This window comes from Asparagus officinalis, chromosome 5, assembly GCF_001876935.1.
Source record: "Asparagus officinalis chromosome 5, Aspof.V1, whole genome shotgun sequence".
In the NCBI taxonomy this organism is placed as follows: domain Eukaryota; kingdom Viridiplantae; phylum Streptophyta; class Magnoliopsida; order Asparagales; family Asparagaceae; genus Asparagus; species Asparagus officinalis.
Genome location: NC_033798.1, coordinates 2,166,409 through 2,172,301, shown reverse-complemented (window position 1 = coordinate 2,172,301; position 5,893 = coordinate 2,166,409). Strand labels below are relative to the sequence as shown.

The 5,893-nt window shown below is 34.1% G+C and overlaps 1 pseudogene; it reads left to right on the top strand.

The window, feature by feature from the left end:
* On the top strand, window positions 4,579-5,317 carry LOC109843789 (annotated as a pseudogene).

Here is a 5,893-nt window from a genome sequence, read left to right as displayed (position 1 = left end):
GCTAGGATTTAGCATTACATAAGTCTCTCATGTGGGAGGGATTGAGATGAGATTGAGAGAATCTGGAAAGAATATGTGAGAGATGTTGTGTCTATTAGGTTGTGAGATAGAAAGAGTGAGTGATTCATCTTGTATTGTTCTCCCTCATATATAGTAGATTCTCTCATATTGTTGCCCCGTGGGTATAAGCCGCACTCGGTTGACTAAACCGTGTAAATCTCGGTGTTCTTCTCGCTTGTGTTATTTTCTATCTTGTGAATTTGCGACTTGAACTCCAAGTTGCAGAGATTGGAACTGGTCGTTGATTTCCCAACAAGTGATATCAGAGTAAACGGTGATGGATCCAGGGAGTTCGCAAGGTAGGGTTTTTGTGGTGATGTGGAATCAAAGATCGGCTATTGTACAATGGGTGAAGATGAAGAAGAAGAAGAAGAAAATGGCTTTAAACAAATTTAATAAAAAAAAATCATCTCATTGTAATTCTCGAGTACTGATTTAAGTAATTATTGCTTAATTTAATTTAGCAGAGGATGCCAGGGATCATGGATTGAGTAACGTTGGTTGTTTTCAGGCAACTGGGGAGGGTCATGGGAGTAATCTTTTTTTTATTTTTTTATGGCAACACAGGAGTGGCATGATTATCATATTTCGGTAGTACATAAAGATGTGTACAACAGGCTGATTAAGCTAGTAAAAAATCAACAGTGAAACAATTGGTATACCTGCCCCCCCCAAAAAAATAAAAATAAATAAAAAATAAAAAATAAAAAATAAAAAAAAATTAAAGTTTTGCAGTTGCTGGGATGTCGGTGGAATATTGAAAAGTGGAATTTTTTAGAGTGGATTCAGATGTATTATAGATATAGGGGCTTCAAGCCAATTAGGGTTCATAGTTCCTCTTGCTTGGTTCTGATCCATTCAAATTAAGTTCATACTTATTCTTTATTAAACTTGAACCGTTTGAATAAAGTTCAATATGTTATTAGTGATATCGCTGTCATAGGCATAGCGTGCCCATATAAATTAAGATGATCTTATTGACATTATAAATCTGTATAATTTCATTAGTGTACGTGAACCACAGTAAAGTCAACTATTAATCTGAAATTCAGAGTAGTTCCCAATTTACGAGCCTGTGTAAAATTACAAAATTTATATTGCCATTTCATAAGAGTCTATGTCACGTAATGTAAATTTCTCATCAAATCTATAATATCAGAAGTAACCCAACAAGTTTCATTAGATGGTATAACTAAATTTAGACGTATAGTTTGCATGACAAAAAAGCAAATATGACAAACGATTTTATTTGAGTAATTTCACTTAACAACTATTGCACATAACATTTTTCGTGAGCAAAATGTGCTGTATTGAATTATAATCATAACCATACTAAATAATGATACTAATGTTTCTTAATACAACAACTTGTTAGACCCTAGAGGGGGGTGATTAGGGTCTTATGATAATCTAATCCGATTTTATGCCGATTAAAACTTATTAATAAATTATTATTGCAAGATAGATATACAATATGTTATGAGCAAGAATATGCAATGAACAAAGAGATATATCCTATATGGTGAAATATATGCAAGGATATATAAACAACACAAGGGTAAACAATCTAAACTAAAGATACAATTGTGATATGGCAATATAAACAATACAAATACACAATATGATCACGGAGTTCGGACATTCCGTCCTACGTCTCCGCTCCCCACTTCCAGGAAGAAATCCACTATCACAACCGGGTTTTCTACGCTCACTCGAACAACGTTTGCAGCACACAATATCGGTTTTCAACGCTCACAATCTCACAACTAACACACCGAGTTTTCTACGCTTACCCGAAAAACGTTCACACCTCACAATACAATTTTCTAGCTAACCGAAAACTCTACAACACACAATTGATCTCCACGAGATCACACTCATAATTAGGCACGAATACAATAAATTTATTCTCTACAATAGATAAGAACTCAATGTAGGCTCACACTCAATATCACAATCCCACACCCCAAATAATTAATACTATGAATGTAAATACAATAAGCTTAATAGGTTGTGTGTGAACAAAGAGATAAATCAAAACAAGTCTAAACTCAATTTAATCTAGCAAAATAAATATGACAAATTAAGCATAAACAAGCTAGATAAATAGTTTAAGAAAACTTCTCTAAAACAAGAGTGGAGGGATGTAGATTGAAGCCCAAACAAGATTGATGATCTCCTTAAACTCTTGTGAAATTCTCTTCACAAATAAATTCTTAAGCACTTTTTTAAACAAACACAAAACAAGTTTAAACTCTTGTTAAACTCTTTTAAAACATTTTTTTGGATGCATATGAAACTAAGGTATAAGGGGGTATATATAGGATGAAGAAACAACCCTCAAAAACCCAAGAAAACCAAACAAAAAGACAAAATAATGGATATATAAAAATCTGGAAAAACTAGCCGTTATGAGGTTGTCGGTCGACTGAAAATGTACATCAGTCGACTGATGATCTCGAAAGAAGAAAAACAGACAGTTTCAGAGAGCTGGATTTTTGCGTATCTGGTTTTGTAAAATCAATTAAAAATAGTAAATCAAATCCAAAAAATTTGAAATTTTGAGAGAATGTTCTAGACATGTAGATAAACATGTTAGAGAAAGGATTTCTGAAATATCATTTCCTAGTTGAGAGAAATAAATGTTTGAACATAGATCTTATAGTTTCTAAAAGCTGCTGAAACATCCGACTTTGTAAAATCAATTTGACACAGTAAATCAACTTTGAAATTCATGAAATTTTGAGGAAAGTTTCTAAACACGTATATGAACATTTTAGAGAAAGAATTTTGTAAATATCACTTCCCATTTGAGAGAAATAAATTATTTTGTAAACTGGTCAAAAACTAAAAATCTGTAAACAATACAAAAACTAGCCGTTATGAGCTTATCAGTCGACTGATCAGTCGACCGACCTCATCAGTCGAGTGAAAAGAAACAGAGGCTTTTGATGATTCCAGATGTTTTCATCAGTCGAATGAACACATGTATCAGTCGATTGATAACACTGTATCAGCCTGATTAAAACCGAAAAACTGATTTTTAAAGTGCCTTTAAAAATAGCAAATAAATTCCAAATTTTATGAAACTTTGAGAAATGTTTATAAAAATGTAAATGAACATGTTACAAAAGGATTTTTTGGATTTTCACTTCACATTTGTGAAAACTCATCATTTTTTAAAATAGTCCAAAAACATGAAAACTAAACACACATGTTTTTGACAAAATACTTAAACACTATTTTGAAACATTGTAAAATGATTATATAGACTTGATAAGAGATGTATATTATTGTTGACACTATTTTGAAACATTGTAAAATGATTATATAGACTTGATAAGAGATGTATATTATTGTTGTTAAGTCTATAAACCAATGATAAGAGATGTATATTATTGTTGTTAAGTCTATAAACCAAAAACTCAAATATGTATATATAACTATATTTATATAAGACTGAAATGTGTATGTGTGTATATGATATTGAGCGTAAAGTACTAACACACATAATATAAAAAGCTAAACTAAATTACCCAAGCTATCTAGATATTCGATGAAGCTCAACTTGGTACACTTGCGGATGAAGCTTGAACTTAGATCTTCAACTTAAATTACAAGGCTTCGTACCACAATTCCGCCAACTTCCATTGGATATGATCGTTGAAGCGTAATTCCATTCAACCTCCAACTCGTTGTCTGTCTACAATAAATAAAAATACGCAAACACTAGATAAATAACATTAGTGATAATTTGTTTGTTAAATATCATCAAAACAAAGAGGCCAACAACTAACTTTATCCTAATGCACGAAAGTCACGGGATCCCAGTTCAAGCCACGCGTCCTCTTTTCTCCTTTTCCCCTGCTCACTCACCGCCACGACAGCAGCCAATACATCCAAAGTTTTCTAATAACTCCAAAGTTCTAACTTGATTTATTGCGAAGCCCACCCAATTATAATCAAATCATTATCGACCCACAGCAGCACACAAATTTGATTTAACTATACTTTATGTGCTTTATCGTTAAATGTTTCCTATAGTTTTGTCTAATTCGACATGTCAAGATTTTAATTGGTCTATTTGATGTAAATTACTATATTTTAAACTTAGCTGTTAAATATAATTTTTAAATATTGTATCCATAACAGATAAAGGTAAAACTGTGAGTTAAAAGTACATATTTTGGATTATGAGTTTTCTGATATCAGTCTTTAAACCTTTAATATTTTCAAGTCAGTCATTTAAATCGTTGAAGCTGTTATAAGACTACTTCACTATTAGTATTTTCTTGATTGACTGTAGAGATTAATGAGAGACCAACTTATGAGAACTCTAAGGAACTAATATCAAAATTTCAACGATCAAGGGTACTATTTTGAAACAATTATAAGCCTTCGGAATTTAACAAGGGTACTAATATGAAATAGTCACAAAAAGTGGACGGATTAAAATTTTACTAAAACTTCGGGTTTATAAATAAAAATCACAAGTAAATACGAAACCAGAAACTCAACCGCAACTCACCGAGACACGCTCCTGAGACAATGGCCCCAAAAATCTCCACAATCTCTCTCCTTCTCTTCATCACCTCCGCCGCCGCCGCCGCCGCCGCCGCGGACGCCACCAAACAGCCACCGCGCCCACCGCCTACGAGATCCTCGAATCCTTCAACTTCCCCATCGGCCTCCTGCCCAAGGGCGCCACCTCCTACTCCCTCGACCCCTCCACCGGCAAGTTCTCCGTCAACTTTAACGGAGACTGCAGCTTCTCCATCCAAAACTCGTACCAGCTCCGTTACGGGTCCAAGATCTCGGGTCGGATCTCAAAGAACCGCCTTTACGATCTGCGAGGGATCAGCGTCAAGGTCCTGCTGTTTTGGGTCAACATCGTTGAGGTTGATCGGAGTGGGAATAACCTCGAGTTTTCGGTTGGGATCGCCGGAGCGGATTTCGGGGTGGAGAATTTCGAGGAGTGCCCGCAGTGTGGATGCGGAATGGATTGTGATAACGGAGGAGTTGAATCGACGAAGATCAAGCTGAGGGGATCATTTTGATTTGGTAAAGGTTGCTTTTTTATGTGTTTAAGTTTGATTAGAAGAGGATTTTATGGTACATTGTTCTTTTAATTTAGCCCATGTTTAGTAAAGTGGAGTTCTTTTAGTATATTATACGTTTGAATTGACTGCAAAGAAACCCTTTATTTTTGTGTTGTTTGGGTATTGGTATGGATAAATTGCAGCCTGATTATTGATTATTTTAAACTTTTTATCATACAATAGTCAATAGCGGAGGCTGATTCTATAGGTTCTGATAAAGTATCCAGCTTTTTTCGTTCATCTGAGTACTTCATGGAACATTTTTCTTTTGTTTAGCAAATTGAAGTGCCTTTTAGTATATTAGCCTTGAATGGGTAGCAATTTTTTGGATAACAATTTTTTTGTCCTATTTCTAAAAGAATAAAAATAATAAAAAGAAGTAGAAGGTTTGGCTCTTTAGAGTAGATAATGCTAAGATTGTTGGTGATGATAGGATTTGTATAATTTGGGGTATTTGTAGTCAATTTGGAATTTTGAATGTGTTTTTAGTATTTACATCGACATTGGGCGAGATTGATTCTCTAGGTTCTAAAAGATATCTAGCATTATTACTTCTCCAAGTACTTCTAAGTTAGTGGGGTATAAGCTTTGCTTTGGATTCCTGCAATTTTTAATATGTCTCATGGAGCGACTTGAGTAGGTTGCATGAACGACTTGATTAGGTTGGCTTTGTTAGTTATTGGTGGAGTTTGGATGAATTATTCAGTTTTATAAGTCTAGTTGACTTGATACTT